The 17,841-nt window shown below is 39.6% G+C and overlaps 1 pseudogene; it reads left to right on the forward strand.

Moving 5' to 3' along the window:
• The first annotated feature begins 5,885 nt into the window (after positions 1-5,885).
• On the forward strand, positions 5,886-16,584 carry LOC148038916 (adenosylhomocysteinase-like; annotated as a pseudogene).
• Positions 16,585-17,841: the final 1,257 nt, after the last annotated feature.

The raw sequence follows: 17,841 nt of genomic DNA on the forward strand, positions 1-17,841 counted from the left end.
GAACAAACATTTTATGAATAGTTTGAAAAATAATAGCAACTACATTTTGGACCAAATCCATCAAATCCAATTATAAATGTTCGAGTTGTTACTATTAGTAACTTAGAAATGAAAGATGAGCCCCTAATTCTAAAAATATACATCTGCATATACCTTACAATATCTAAGTTAATTATGGTTGATGCACTCGTTGATGAGGGTTCAGATTATAACACACTTTCTTGAAAATCTAAGCCAATCACAACTACATCCAAAAAATGTAAAGTTCAATCCATATAGAGGACAAACCTTGTTGTGACAACTATAAATTGGGAGTCACCATTGAGATTGACAACATCCCACTTCTCTTCTATGTTCTTTCGAACTCTAAAGAAAGTGGCATTGAGATTTTTTTAGGATGAACATTCAAGGGAACACGTTCAAGTTCCTAACTAATTATAATGTTAATTGTGTCAATAAACACATTTATCTACAATTACAGATGCACGAGTGATTATAGACTTTAGTTCCAAAAAGGTGCAATTTAAGTCTATTCAGATTGTCCCTATGTCTCAATCTGACCAAGCACCTACAAGCATGATGCTCTTGACCCAACTCTTGAATGATCAAGCTTGCAAGAAGCCACCTATTAGCCTCATTATATAGTAGAAGTTGAAACTTGAAAACCTCCTCACACACCTTTCCATATCGCATGGTAGGAAAACATAAGTGAAACCATATTTGTTGGAAATGCTAGCCCCATAATCACCCATGCATTATGACTCAATGGGTTCCAAATTCCCTTTTGGAAGGCGAGGTCCACAATTGCACACGTATGGTCACCATACATATAGCAAAAGCAACAATAGCTCTAACAAATGCCATGGACTAACCATACCAGCTAACTACAATATGTCTACTAACCAGGTCCCCATAGAGTATTCATGCAATGCCCCTACTCAGGAAAAAGGCTCACCTACACTCTCCTCTCCTTATCATCTCATCTCCACCTCTAGATATCCTAGCTAGCTCAACACCTCAATCCTCTACGTTGGCTATGATTATTATTGGCACAAGCTCTTATGCCACCAACTTATCTCCACAAGAGGATGTCCTTCCTGACCTATACCAAGTTCCCCCTTGTTATATGCGTGAATATCAACCCTCTCCACCAACCACTCTAGAGAAACCATATCAATGTTGTTTGATCTATAAATGGTTGAAGATATATCCATCCAAGCAAACAAGTCACCATCATAATGCTTTTTCTAGCTCAATTCTACATTTGACACCTTTGCCAAACTATTCATAATGATAGATCTCAGACTGATTGGCATAGATATGATCATACTTTCCTCCCAATGGCACCCCACTTGGGAGGATCAAAAACTTGTATTTTGTAAAAGCATCCTTGTTCAAGACCAATGAGCTTCAAGTAATAGTTGCAAGCTTGCCGAGTACTTTTCTCATGTAATAGAGGCAACACTCCTTAAAGATGTTTCCATCATCAATAGGCTACATCATCTTTGTATTAGGACTACTTGCTTCCTCAAAATATGGTATACTATCCATTTTTATGCTACTATTGTAGAAATCAAGGTTGTCACCATGGCTAAATAATGCAAGGTCCTTAGCCTCCTTAAATATGACAATGAGACTGCATCTTTATGTACCATTCTGGAGGCTGGCATGCTAATATCCTCCAAACACTTTCTCCATCACTTGCTTATCAACAAACTATTGACTAAAGAAGAGATTTATGTCACAAGTTGGTTCAATGATCTTGCACTCCTAGATGATATCATGTCTTACATTACGAGTTATTGATTCAACCCGATGCCCTAGACACTCTAGCTAAATTGGAGTACAATCTCAACTTCTATTTGACTGGTAGATTTTGGAACCCTCTTCTATTGTATATGAATAGAAAACCAATCTCCTTCATGAATGATAATAAAACTATTCACACACACTATGGCCTACTCTCACAAGTTGGGAAACTTGCTCCATTTTTGCAAGGTAAAGGAAGTCAAGACCAAACTGCCAAGTGCAAATAGCCAAGACCCCAAACCACAATTAAGACTTCAAAGGCTAAGAGACCAACTTCACAAATTGGAAAGTCAGGTTTTCGAAGACCTTCATGAATCTAAGAGCAATCGTGAAACTAAGCATTAGACCACAAACAAGTAATCATTAATTATGATATAAAGACAAAAAGATGGGTAAGACTTGGGATTCTAAGCTATGAAGTTTTAGTTTTTCAATTCTAATTAAATTGCAAAAAAGGATTGCCCTAAGCATTAGACCACAAACAAGTAATCATTAATTATGATATAAAGACAAATTCCATAAAGTAACAAATCCTTTTTTGCTTGTATATGGCATTCAAACAAGCACTGTTTCTCTTGATTATAGCACAACCCATACCTATTAGAGACCCATTGAATGAGGATAAGCTAGTGTTCTTTGCCCAACAAAGATACAAACAAAATTTGAAGGCAATTGTGTGGCGAGTGGGTCACCTATGGTTCTAAGTTCTAACCAACCTCAAATATTTATTTGAGAAATACTACACTACTAGGGAACTTGTAGCCAACTTTGGCCTTGGAAACTACATCAAAGCCACATCAACCCACATCCACTTTCTAGCCTGCACTAGATTTATCCAAAACTATGGCCTAGCCATAAAATCAAGTAGGTTTATATGCAATAAAAAAATTGATGTGAACTATAGCAAATAGAAGGCGAGCAATGAGTTTCCCCCAACATTATTAGAAGAGACCTTGGGCATTGGGATTGAATTGTCGGAGCTATAGTAAAGGTAATGGCAAATGAAGGAGTTCTCTTAATAAGAACAATTCCAAAAGAAGATCTGTGGGTAACAATGCAACTATTTTATCATCTCTTCATCTACAACAAAGCCTTAACTAGGCCAACTAGGATAAATGGCTCTCATAGAGGATATATTGACAAGAAACCTCATTAAGTAGCACTCAAAAACTCTGTGGCTGGAACATGTCAATGAGTCCCTAGCTAAATAAAGTGTAATTGCATAGAGACTAAGCATAAGATCATCAACTATGGCAACATACTCACTCATATCATAGTTTTCATTGTAGGAGTGTCCCTCCCCAAGATCTTACCACCACACACAGCCACCTTTACTATCCAAGGATTCATATGACGACACCATAGAAAGACAAAAGAGGCGAAGAGAACTCTAGCCCTTGTGATGACCCATGAAAGAAAAAGAAGATGCACAAAGAATAGGAAGAACTGATCTCATCATCCAAGGACTTTAATGAAGGAGACACTAAAGAGGAGTAGCTTATTGTTCATGCTACTAAGAAGATCTCAAAGAAGGAGTGGAGGAAATTAGAAGTTACAATGAAGTAGACATAGAAAGAGTATGAAAGAGCCATCAAAGTATGTATAGATGAATACATGCATAGAAAGGAGAATGTAGCTCTAGTAAAGGGAACAAGAACGTAACGAAATAACTAACCATTGACTTTGTGACCCTTCATGAGCTAATAGCTCAAATAGGAGCCATGTAAGCATATAGCTCAATAAGTTGGTAAAAGCAAGATCCACACCTAAAGTCACCATAACTAATCCATAAGAGAGCCCTCGCCCAACATATGAATTTAAAAAAAAGCATAATAATATTCTAAGGGGGGCAAAGTGCAACAAGGAAAATAGAAGCCCTTAAGTAGCCATGCAAACAACTTAAAGAAGACAATGAAAATGCACTCAAGGCCATTCAAGAGTTTCAAGGTAAGCTAGAAAGGAAGACACGATATAAATATAAAAAATTCCTAATAGAATTTGAAAAGCAGGTCAAGGAGCTCTAAGCTCAATTGAAGGAATGCATTAGGGCCAAAAATGCTTCAAAAAATGCAATTTTTTATATCATTGGGTTAAAAAAAGGGCCAAAGAGAGTTTGCCACATGTGCAAGAATATGGTATTCTTGTCTCCTCCTTTTTGGAGATAGTAGAGTCCACTTCATGATTCTCTCCTCTCTTTTAACCAAAATATCCAAAGTCTAACATGTTTTGGTAGTCTCAAAGTCCGTATTTACTTATAAAATCTGACAAAACTGGTTATGATAAAGATGTTGTGAAGTTAATAATGAATTTTTTGAAAGTTGGGAGCTTTTGGCACCCCTAATATATTTTCATTAGTCTTTTCAATATTTCTTTTTAGTTCATTTGCCTTTTTTAGTGAGCTTCTTTCTTTGCTTATTTGCCTTTCTTAGTGAGCCCTTTTCTCTATGAATTCAATCTAAGTATGGCATCTAGAAGGCACCCTTCTCATTTAATAAACTCTTGCACTGTCTATAGCCAAGAAGTAGATGGAAATTGGAAGCTCAAAACCTTTTGCATAAACGATTGGATTACCATTTTGCCCTCTTGCAAAGGCTCTCACAAGGTGAAAAGAAGAAAAAGAGAGGCTATAAAACATCACTGGAAGGGGCATATCATTGCTTTCAAAATTACGCATGAATGGTGGTTATTCAAAGTACAACATGTTTACATGGCCAAGGATATGCACTTGTCTCCTAACAAACATGTTTGCCAACAGACACATTGTAAGTCTTAAGTTGATAACATATGTGATATTTTTTTTCATTTAAGTAAGTATTAATATCGAATTCTTGGTTGTAGATATATTTCCGTTAACAAGTACTGAATGGCAACCTATGGAGAGTTTGAGTGGACCTTTCAATGTGATTCATAAGGCGTTTGCAGATATTATATATGCATATGAGACCGTCGGCTCATTTAGTGAGAGAAATTTTTTTATATATTATGCACAATATGTGGTTTCGTCTAGAGAGGGTACATATGGACATATCAAGGATTTGCCATTGCCAAGTCTCTCATCTCTAATTTGGGAGGTTCCTAATAAGGCAATGATACATAGTTTTAAATTCAAAATATGTTAAGATATTCAAAATTCCATAACAGTTGGAAGGATCTCAAGAAGAATACGCCAGTTATGGTTTATCCCCTTACATTTCTTTTTGGGTTGCTTCAAAATAGCAAACTTACAAAGAACAAAAGTATCTTGGCTAAGTAGAAATTTTGCAGAAGCAGAAATAGATAACATTATAGGAAGGCTTTGGAAATCTAGAGACGCTAACCATAAGGGCGACACCATGAGGTATATTGTATGTGCCCAATCCTTGTCTCTGTGTTATAATATAGCACGACAAACTATTGCTTTGGGATTTGATTATAGGAGATACAAACTTATTGAGATATTTGTAATCACACCTATTGTAGCCCCTTTGTATGAGGCAGTTTAGGCTTAGGACATGTAGGCAGACTGAATCCCATATGCACACAAAGAGGGAAGACTGCTACCCATCCAACAACTATAAAGCATTGTACTTGACTACCACTTTTTATATGGAATGAATATAATGTCATGATGCTTTGTACTTTCAATTAAGTGTCTTATCTTTGTCAATCCTACACAAGATTGTGTTTATGAGTCCAAGTTACCATCTTGGAATCTAATTCACTTGTGTAACAGTTTCTCTCTACTTGTCTATGTGATCATGACTTTGGTCTTCATTGTCCATCCGCCATAGCATATGTCATACTCTAGATCCACATTTTTTCTCATGGTATCAAGGCCCAGTTGGGCATGGCTCAGCTCGGCTTAGCTCTTCTCTCTCTTTCTCTCTCTCTCTCTCTCTCTCTCTCTCTCTCTCTCTCTCTCTCTCTCTCTCTCTCTCTCTCTCTCTCTCTCTCTCTCTCTCTCTCTCTCTCTCTCTCTCTCTCTCTCTCTCTCTCTCTCTCTCTCTCTCACAGCTCCTCTTTGTCCTCCATTGTAGCTTGCGCGACCTCGAGTCTGCCATAGCCGTGGGATCACCAGATCAAGACCATCAGCCGCAATGGATCTCAAAGTCCAGAAAGGTGCTAAGGGTTTTGAGTTCAAAGTGAAAAATATGTCTCAAGCTAACTTTGGTCACTTGGAGATTGAACTCGCAGAGGCTGAGATGCCTGGGCTTATGGATTGCCGCATTGAATTTGGCCCTTCTCAGTCTCTGAAGGATGCTCGCATTATTGGATCTTTGCACATGACTATCCAAACTACTGTCTTGATCGAGACCGTCACAACATTCGGCACTTAGGTCCGTTGGTACTCCTGCAATATTTTCTCTACCCAAGACCATGCAGCTATTGCAATCGCTCAAGACAATGCATCTATGTTTGCTTGGAAGGGTGAGACTCTTCAAGAGTACTAGTGGTGCACTAAGAGAGCTCTTGACTGGGGTCCTAGTGGTGGCCCAGACTTGATTGTCAATGATGGCAGGGATGCCACATTGCTTATCCATGAAGGCGTGAAGGCTAAGGAGGCTTATGCCAAAGATGGTACCTTACCAGATCCATCTTCCACTGATAACCAAGAGTTTCAAATTGCCTTGTCTATCTTGCAAGATAGTATTAAACAGGAAACTGCTAGCCTATTTATATGCCCCTTTTGGTTCTTTGCACGCAGTCCACATTTAATTTATCTCTCAAGTACAAAACTATAACCTCCAACATGATCTTAAGTTCAACTTCTAGTATGTTCTCGTTCCTCATGTCCCTAAAATTTATGCAAGAGAAGTTCACATGGGTAAATCTATAGAGTATGCTTCTTTGTATGGCAAGGACAATGGTTGTGAGCTTGTCAGATTTGGAGGCAGCACTGATCCGAAAGAAACTTTCGAACGAAACAAGTGGAGAAGAGAAGTAAGAAGAAATGTAGATGCCCATACCAAAGATCAATCAATGATCTTATCTGAAGACCTTGAAGATACTCTAGACACTCTACTCAACATGCCAAAGAATGAGATGTCTTTGCTTGAGGGGGACATGGACATGAAGACTGAAGCTGTAAGAAAAGTGAAGAACAAGTACATGATCAAAAAGAGCAATCTGGACTACATCGACATCTGTAATAAACAGAAGATCTATGTCAAAAGAAATGCTAAAAACCGCAAGGGCCTCACAGTCCTTGATCTTATTTTTTACCAACTTTTTTAGCCTTGTAATTCCTAGCCCAAATGCTCTTGACATAAGCTTGTAAAACTCCTCATGTAGCCTTGTACTATAGCCTCTGTACACTTTGTGAGACCCATGTTACAGCCTCTCAATGACCATCATATTTGTGGTACCACACTTAGCCTTTTTTGCAACAGCCTCTGGTGTTTTGGCATGTTTATGGTATGCCCATACTTTGTAGGTGTTGCCCTCACTAAAGCTTCTACACACTTTGTACTTTTTGGTTGTGATTGAGGAGGGGTGTTGAGATATTTGCAATCACACCTATTGTAGCCTCTTTGTATGAGGTAGTTTAGGCGTAGGACATGTAGGCAGACTGAATCCCATATGCATAGAGAGGAAAGATTACTACCCATCCAACAACTATAAAGCATTGTACTTGACTACCACTTTTTATATGGAATGAATACGTCATGATGCTTTGTACTTTCCTTTAAGTGTCTTGTCTTTGTCAGTCCTACACAAGATTGTGTTTATGAGTCCAAGCTGCCATTTTGGAACCTAATTCACTTCTATAACAGTTTGTCTCTACTTCTCTATGTCATCATGACTTTGGTCTTCATCTTCCATCCGCCATAGCATCTACCATGCTCTAGATTCGCATTTTTTCTCAACTTAAACTGGGCATTTGGATTCCCTTGGATTCTAATACAGATTGCACACCCTTCAAACTTAAGGTGCAAGTTATAGAAAAGGAGGTAAATATCACTTCCAATTGGAATCTTAAAGATGTAAGAGATACCTTGGAGATGCTAGATTGTACATTCCTAGAATATAAGTTCAAAGTAAATGGTAAAATAGTTGGGAAAAGAGTTGAATGCTCTTTCTCTAATATGAGTTGCTTGTCTCCCACAATTGTAAGCTTCAAGCCATAAATATGAAAACATTGATAACATTTACATTTAACAAAAATCTTTTCATTGAATCAAGAGTTACAAAATTGAAGTGTAAATATACAAGGATCTTACTTCATTTGTATCTATTTGTCTTATTTTAGCTTTGTAACTTCTTCATCGCTTTCTGAAAATATATCTAATCTCTTTTTACACTAGCTTTTTTCTTTGGTTGATTGAAGAATTTGACTTCGACACGTATTGTTTAGCGATCATCACAAAGGCTTCTGATGGCATTGTTAAAGTCGAAGATGAATCAAAAGAAGAGTTACTTAAACTTGACATCAAAATTATGGACGACAAGTTTATTGAAGTAGGAGATGTCCTTTCTCTTTGTTTTCATAAGGCAAAGATTGCTAAGAAAGAGTATGGGATCACTGAAGAGGAGTTCAAGCCTTCAAGACCAACTTGGAATTTCCAATTTTGGAAGAGAAGAGTCGCAATGTGCTAAAGAAATGGAAGATACCAATGAGGCACAATCATCAATTAGCATATGGAATCCAACTAAGCTAAAGAATGATGAAAATCAATTGGTACTATAATCTCAAATTCTATAAGATATACATTACCATGTTTAATTTCAACATTCATTTGACATTGATCTTTTTTTATGGTTGGAGATTAAAGACTTGGATAACTTCTTGGGACGAGGTAAAGGGACAAGAGTTGATATTAGTTCACTGAAAGATGTTGCACTTGGCCATTACTTAGCAAGGATTGGTCCGCATGTTTTCTTGGTATTTTATAACATATTCTCAAAGGAAGCAACATGGCATATACTATATATCAAGGCACTTACAAGGCTTCTTGGTTTCTTTGGGTTACAGTACAATGCACATAAGGTGATGTTTTTGGAGAAGACTACGGCAATTAGGATTTTGGTTATGGTCCTGGTTTCTCTACTTCTAGAGCAGGATACTTTCTTGCCCTCTCATCTTATGCTTTGGCAGCAAACGGAACTAATATAAAATCAATAGTTGGCTACAAGAGAAGAAAATTTCTACGTTATAGAGGAAATATCCTAGAGGGAGAGGATAATGTAAAGGCTCTTGAGAGCTAGCTTTGTACTTTTCTTTCTTGAAAAATACTATGAATTCTCAAGTTGAAGTATTCATTCTTTGAAGCTGTTGGTGAAAAAACCAATTGAATAGCTCCTCAAGAGCATTGCTTTTGTAACTCCTCCTCCATGTCTTTTGCTTCAAAAAAACCTTATACATGCTTGATAATGAGATTTTTCCGTGCCTTGGCCACTTTAAGTTGCTAGGGGACCTTGCTCCTCCACAAAGTAAGGCCCGTGGATATGAAGGATATGCTGCAAATTCATAAGAGTAACGATCATTTTATGCCAATGGAATTTTTATCGAAGAAAGCTTGGATTAAACATTCTCTCTTACCAAATAAAATGTGATATATTTTTCTCCCCATGCCTCCTTTATTTCTTGAACAAGATTTGTAATCGAACATTTGAACTCTTCTAGATACATGTAGGTTTTTGCTTGTTGCTTGAGGAGCTTTAGGAAGACATTGAGGTGTCTCCAAACCTCCATCCTTAGAAATGCAAGACGTGGTGTGCTCGCAACGTTTGACATTATCCCACACAGCTCTCTCCAATGCTCTCAAGTAATGCTCACTTGTTTTCCTCTATGATTTCCTAAAAAATGTCTAGCTTTTGAGCCTCTCATTGAGACATCAACCAAGACATCTCGTGTTTTCTCTGAAAGTGTTGGATCTTTTCTTAAGTGAACTTGACCTCTCCACAAAAACCCATTTTGGAGAGTAATGCCTCACATTTGTCAATACACTCATTCGATAAAGACAAAGGCTTAATTGAGTAAGCATAGTCAAGATGCAACGTGAGAAGTTTATCAATAATTCTAATCTTTGCATGCAAAGTACATATACGAAAATTTGTAAGAGGAGTTGAAAGAATTGGATTCCATATATCTTCCTTGTTTTTATTTTTACTTAGATCTATAGAGTCTCTAGTTGGGCTCTTCTTGTAGGGTGCAAGCTGCTAAATACAATGATATTTTATATTTGCCCCATTATATATTCCAAGCATGTGATAGTTTTCAAGTCAGCGCTTATGTGCCATTCCACATTAAAATTACAAACCCTATCAACAACCAATATTTCTCCTTCACTTTGAGACTTAATAATGTTTGGAATACATGTATAAGTAAACAACCATTACAATGTTTGATGATTCTCAATTGGTACCTGAGCTGCACTAACCCACCAAATCTCCATCTCAAACCGGAACTTATGCACTGGAGCTTGACCCCCAATATTGCTATATTCTAATATCATATTCATGATGCAAATGCTGACTCTTTCCATCTTTTGTCCTTTTTGAATCTGTGCTTCATCTAACTTCAAGGGGAACTTCAAAACACCATGACATTCCTCTAATGTGAGTCTATACATGTAAACCATTGCAATCTGCACTCTTCTTAGATCAACCCATATATTGTTAAATGCATTGTATTCAAAACTTTTTTTTTTTTTTGGTATTTTCATATAGCATAGATGCTTCAATATGAATGTATTCCCAAAAAACTTGTGGAATCTTACAATTCATGGCAATCCTTGCAACCGATACTCTAAGGGCTCGAGGTAACCCAAATGCAGTTGTTCTATTACATTTTATATTTTTAAACCATAATCTTGAGATAGCCCGATAACCTTTTCGACTAATTTTCACACTATCACATGTCTCTACAATTTTCTTTGGTTTTACTGTATCTTGTAAGTCCTTGACCAATTCTTTGAGAGTTGGACCTCTCAAATCCATATTGTGAGGTGACCTAAGAATCCTCAAAATATCATTCTTATTCATGGTTTGTTTTAAAAGATTGATTCTCTCCCCACTCTCTCAAATATTAATACCTAATATGTTAGAGACATATTTCCTTTTACAATATTCGATCTTCTTTTCTTTACTCTCTCATACAAGCTAGTTATATTTTTTAATAGTCTCTTTCTCTCTCTAAATCCTATTTGAGTTTTCTTTAAGTGTGCTAGCTTGTCTTGTAATGACTTATTAGTATTTTCCAAAACGTCAATCTTATTTGTAAGCTCAAAAATGCTTGTCTGTGCAATAAATAATACTTTTCTCATTTCATTCATCTAAGCCATGTATGTGTAAGATGTAGAGTATAACCGTTTACAATTGACAAGCATCCCATTGTAACCTTCCTAAACATATCTCACATAGTCATGAATATTTAAATAATTAGGAGGTTTACCTGTTGAAGGATCCTTGGGATAAATACTGCCATCCACCCACAAATCTATATGTTTCTTTCCTTGAGTTGGCAAATTGTTGGCCTCCATCTCATCTGTTGGTACTTGACCATGTATACTTCTCCAAGATGAATAAATTGGATTTAGTTGGATGGTAAATTTGTACTTGCATGTGCTCGCATCTGTATTACTTGCAAAGGTACTGCTAAACATTTTAGCAGATCAACGATCACAATGATAAGAAAGTGAGCACAAAGAAGAGAATGGAGAAAGAGAATGAAGAAAGAGCATGTGAAAAGAAGACGTGCGAGTGGACAAAACACAATATAGGTGGACATTTCTCAAAAATACAAATTCTCCCAAGTTCCAAGACAAAAAATAGTCGAAAAGGTGACCCTCACATAAATTAAAGACGAGGGACAATTAATGGTTGAGCTCTTCAATGAATTCAATATTCTCTCATTAATCACATCTAAGCAACCAAATTTGGCATTTTCATTCTCCTAAGACCAATTAAAGGAGCACAACTTAGTGCTCCAGAGTCTCCAAAACCAACTGAAAAAGCATGACATAATACTCAAGAATCTTCAAGAAAAACATATGCAAGAGCTTCAGACTCAATTAAAATAGTGCAACTCAGTACTTTAAAAGCTTCAAGTTTAGCATAAGGAGCATGGAGCCACAATGATTGGCCTTCAAGATACACTCAAGGAGTAAGATCTAGCCCTTAAGAACTACACGATGGAAACTATTGAATTAAGCATGTAGCTAACCGACACTAGTCACATTAGTTCACACTTGGGAGCTGACCCAAGAGAAGGCTAAAATCCATCTACATAAAAGAAAAAATCCGCAGTATCAAAAAATACAAGACCAATCGAATGCCTCATATACAAGTCTGTAGGCAGGAGACCATCTCCAAAAAGCTTGACACAAAAAGCCTCTACGAGACAACCTTAATGAATGTTTCCAATGACCTAGGAGTGGCCGTATATAGTGAAAGCCATCATCAATTGGAGGCCTACAAATTGGTCATGGTACAGCAACAAGAATTGTTTAGGAAAGGTGCAATGCCAACTTGCATGCCTCAAATTGAGGATCTAGATGCATTGAAATCCCAACTAGAATTGATCTGTAACACCATGGAAAGCATGGAAAATATTCAAAGGATCAATGTTATGATGAAAGGGCCAACCAAGAAAGAGTTGATCCTATAGTTGCAACAAAAAAGCTATGATGACTATGAACTCAAGACAACAGATCATGTGATACAACCTCACATGCCTCAACCAACCTCTCCCTTTGCCTTAGAGCCATTGACGGCCATGACATCCCTATGGATATGATAGAGCCACTAGGTTTTGATACAAAGGATTTAGAAGAATACCCAAAAAATGAAGAGAAAGACCTAGAGAAAAACGAGGCTTGTGTGGCCATGATCTAGGCTTTTAAGTGCTTAGTCATGGAGATAATAGAGTATCTCCTACCACAAGAAGAGAAAGAGTACCTAGAGGAGATAACATAAACTATTTGCTTGGTAGGATATTTACACTTATGGTTGGTCATAAGAGTCTCGAGTGAATTTTTATCCAATTAGACCTTAGTATGAGATAGAGGTGATAGATTGAAGTTCTACACGAATTTGATTTAAAAATCAAATTTCACCCCTGGAAAGGACAATGTAGTATAGTTGATGTCTCAAGCAAGAAATCCTTCTTCAAAATTCTTGCTATTGAAGGAGCTTGCCAGTAGAGGATTTCTTGCAAGTCTAATTTTCATGCCTAGTAATCCTATTCTAGAGGTAGTAATTCCACAAAAATCTTGAATGGTTCTATCTACCTTTAGATAAAGAGAGCTATACAAGTATGTGGAGAAAGTCCAAAGAAGAAAGCCAAGTACAAGGATTACCACATTGAAGGAGAGCTTTTGTACTACCAACATAGGTTATGTGCGCCCACCAACATAGCTGGGATCTAAAAAATAAGATCTTATGGGAAGAATATGATAGTGTAGTAGCCTATCATCCCAACTATGTAAAGATAGTAAATGTTGTAAGGAAGAGCTATGATTGGCCTGGAATGAAAGTTGATGTGTTGTAACTCAATGTTTGAGTTACCAATAGATCAAAGATGACATGATTAAGTTACTAAGAGAGCTAGATCCACTTGTCATACTGCAAATGAGATGGGAGTATATCAATTCAATTTTGTGATTGGTTCCTAATGTGCAAGGAGGATAAGACTCAATTCTAGTGATTGTAGATATATTGATAAAGGTACACATTCTGTAAAAACCACCTTCAAAGCATTTAACATCACTAGATTGTTTGTCAAAGAGATCTTTCGAGACTGCATGGATTACAAAAAAGGACTATTACTAATAGAGATTCGTTGTTCACTTCCAAATTTTAGATAAATATGTTTCAAGCTACTTGTACTTAGCTATGTTTCAATATAGCCTATCATGCTCAAACTTATGGACAAAGTGAAAGAGTTAACTAATTCTTGGAGGATATTTTGAGAGCCTATTATAGTAGAGAGTCGAAGAAATGGATTGAGTAGCTACCACTAGTTGAGTTTGCCTACAATGCTTCATATCAACAAACTACTGGTATGACTCCTTTTCAAGTGTTATATGGTAAGAATGCAGGTCTCCTCTGAATTTCTCCGATTTGACCCTAAAGGTTAAAGCATCTTAAAAAATGCTGAAAGAGATAGAAGAGTAGATCAAGCTGATTGTCCAAAATATTAAAGTATCTTAAGATAGATAAAAGACATATGCAAATTCCAAGATGACTCCGATGACTTTCAAGGAATGAGACATAGTTTTCTTGAGAATCCAACCAATGAAAAGATCTATCCCTGGGAAGATTCAAGAAACTTAGTCTAAGATACTATAGACCTTATGAAATTATTAAATGTCTTAGTAGGAATATCTACAAGTGAGAACTTCTACCTCATCTCAAAGTACATAATGTATTTTATGTGAGTTTTCTAAAGTCTTACATATCTAACCTTGAATATATCCTAGATGATAGACAAATTGTAATGCCAACTCAAGGAATCCATGAAAAGTACCACCTATCAGGATTCTAGAAACTAGGAAGAAACCTCTCAAAAATTTTCCTCTCTGTGAATACATCATTCAATGTATAGACTTCATCAAAGAGGATGTTGCATGGATTGAAGAGTCCATTTCAAGAGAGATTATATGGAGTTTCTCTCAAGATGAGGATATCTTGATTTTTCTAAGGAGAAGAGCTAGAATATAATATGCTGGCTCTTTTCTCATATAGCATATTTATTACACTTTCTTTTCTTCATATAAATCTCTTGATATATGCACATTGGGATGCGAACCAAAATATACAAATAATTGACTAAAAATCAATGCGGATCCTCAAGCCCCGAATCCATATCAAAAATCAATGCAGATCCTTAAGCCCCGGATCCATATCAAAAATCTAAAGATTGCATTGTAATGGCTAGGAAGCTAAATAAAGGAACAGGGATAGCTATTTCAAACTAGTCTTCAGTGCACTTTCTCAATTCATTGCTAGGTTGTGTATCTTTATCATGACCATTCACACCAACAGTAGTATCTCCCTCAACGTGCTTTGTTGCTCAATCAATATATACAAGAGAAGCATCATAAGAGATGGCATCGCAAAAAACAATGGGAATCTTAGCATGAAGATTGATAATACAATTGTCAAGAGCGTCATCATCATAATTAGGACTAGCACGATCATCGTCTCCACGACGATGACTTGGAAAGTAGACTGATGAATCAAGGCAAAAAAAATTTGAATAACGGCCTCTCCATCATCTTCTAGTGCTTTGAGAAAATGCACAGGCTGAGCCTGCCCTGATACCATGTGTGCAACATAGCCTCGGGGCCATAGTGCATCAAGAGGAGGAGCCATGGAGAGAGAGAGAGAGAGAGAGAGAGAGAGAGAGAGAGAGAGAGAGAGAGAGAGAGAGAGAATCAATAGTAGAGCACCACAATTAATGAAAAGAAGATGATAATCGATTTGAGGCAATACATTCACTATTTATAACTGATTGTGTGCACGATATGAATAGACATGTGGTTGCTAATGTCTCGATGGATTTGAAGATCCATTTACACCAACACTTATACTTCCTGTCTCCCCAAGATAATTGGTAAAACACATTACATGGAAGCTTGATTGCAATTCAAGTATGTTGTCAAAGGGACCCATAAAAATGAGGAAAATCCCTTACTGCTTGAAAATCATCCCTTGTTTCTATGCAACCATTTAGGAGAAGATGGCTAAGAAATGAAACCAAGAACGTGAGAGCACAAAGCCTCAACAAACTATTAGATTGCTATAGGTTAAGTAGGTGATGCAACACCATCTAGGCGTTGAGGGCCAATAGCTTGTCAATGAAGAATGTGCAATTGGGATTTTTAAAAAGACCATTGAGATATTGTAGTAGATTACAAAGGAAAATGTTCAGATAAGTGAGGACGCAAACATTGGCCTAGCCTTCGTCCCCCTCCACGAACAAAACGAGGGTTACTCGTCACCTTACGGTTGTTATGATACACACTATGTTCTCCAAAGTGGAGAGAAGGATGGCTAGCTATTAGGAAACATTGGTCGAAGGAGTCGTGACACTAAGAGTCTTTTATAGTGTGGGCGCCGAAGGCTAGCTTCTAGCATCATGGAGGGAAGCCAATGTCAGGGAGGGAGGGAAGAAGAGCATGAGAGCATAAATGAAAGAAGGTAAGAAGAAATGTCATCATCATCCTCGTCGTTTTCGTGAATGCGTATGTACACACGCTGCAGTTCACACTTAGGCGACCATGCACCAGATGTCGGCAACAAAATACAATATGGACGTTTGTGTCTCCGTGGACGACGACGTTGGTTGCACCCACCCGCATTAGTCGAAGGCGGTGGCAAGAAGCCATAAACATGCTATGAAGGAATGAGGTGGTCTAAAGTTTTGATCCATGTGTAAAACATTGTAATTTTTATTAAGGAGAGTGGTGGGCTTGGACTTATACGATCTCAGAAGGTGCAGTCCACATTGAAGCTTCGAGCAGAGATGAACCGGCTGTGCGCGCCTTCTGATGCTTGAGGTGCAGGTTGCAGACGACACAGTTCGGGCACGATAGGAGCTCCCGATCAGGTGAGATGTCGGACATTGCAGGCTCCGTACGTATATTAGACCAGTCACCTGTGCGTGGAGGTGCAGGTGAAGGTAGGGAGGCAGTATATTTGGACGGGATGGTGAGGTAGGGGCCTGGACGTACGTTAGTATGCAAAGAATCATGTGACCGTCAGAATGAGACCACCGACCAGGAGAGGGAAGGCAAGAACGCGGTTAAAAGACTAGCAAAGCAGAGCGCGTGGCCTGGCTCTCAGATTTAGTCCTATCCAATCTTACGTCGCTCAAAAGCGCTGCGCAGCTTTGATTTGTGTTTTGCTTTTTCTTTTTTGTGGCTTTTTGGGCTTTGGTCGCGCCTGCGACTACATATGTAAAGTGAAATTCATCCTGGCTCCCGTATCCTGACTTTAGGCGTCGGAGAAGAGCAAACGTGAACATGCGACGCATATCGCAGCTACTCGGTCGACTGTATTACGTAGACCGTGGCGACGGAGAGGAACAGCCGGCGCCGATCAAGGCGAGAGGGAGGGGGAAGCGGGCGGCGACGCAGGATATTAATGCGGTGACAGTGGCTGCAGTGCCATCGTCGTCGTGGTCATCAGCTGCACGGCTCGCAAGGCTGCTGTCGCGCGGGGTCTATGTAGGCTGCGCGTGGCTGGCAGGAGACCACGGCGAGACCATGACCTGGAGGTCGGCCGTGGAAAGCATCGTGAACCGACCCGAGGCGGTGGCGGACGGAAGGCCGCCGGCGCTGCTGGTGGAGTACCCGCTGTACAACGGCGAGGGGGGCGAGCCGCTGGTGTACTACGTGAGGCTGGCGGGGTGGCCACGCCCGAGCCAGAACTGCGAGCTTTGCGTGATGGCGCCGGTGGGCAGGTGGCCGCCCACGACGAGCTACCTGCAGGCCCTGCCGGGACCCTGGCAGCTGGACCCGGTGGCCATGCTCTCGCCCGGGGACCCCCTCCTCTGCTTCACCTACGACAACGCCGACCAGGCCCATCCCCGGGTCGTTGAGGGCGCCCTCTCCCTCCCGGCCGGGCCCGCATATGGCCTCATCGCCCGCTTCCAACTCGCCCTCGACGTCCGCGGCGGTCTCGTCACCGACTCCCATGGCCGCCTCCTCGGCTGTCACGTGTCCAACTTCACCGTCATGGAAGGCGACGGCCAGGCGGACTCCTCAGCTCCCACCGCCAGCACCCTTCGCCGTAAGGGGCACATAGTCATCCGAGACGATCGCAACGACGACCCTGGCGCGCCGCCTCCCAAGAGGTTGGCCGTCAGCCACTGCGGATTCCAGGGCATGTCCGGCATGTCCGAGCCCGTGCTGCGCCACGTTCAAGCGCTGTTCGCTGCCGATGAGGAGGGCGGGAGGCGGCGCAAACAGTCGGCGGAGCAGTCCCGCGTGTGCTTGCTGAGCGCGGCCGCGCCCGTCCTGCGCCTCCTGCGGGATGGGCCGTGGCCAGTTCGACGCCTGGTCCTCGCAGGCAGGCTGCCGTACGTCCATGACTACGGCGGAGACG

The sequence above is a fragment of the Lygodium microphyllum genome, chromosome 3, assembly GCF_053477565.2.
Source record: "Lygodium microphyllum isolate KBCC chromosome 3, Lygodium_microphyllum_v1.1.10, whole genome shotgun sequence".
NCBI classification, from domain to species: domain Eukaryota; kingdom Viridiplantae; phylum Streptophyta; class Polypodiopsida; order Schizaeales; family Lygodiaceae; genus Lygodium; species Lygodium microphyllum.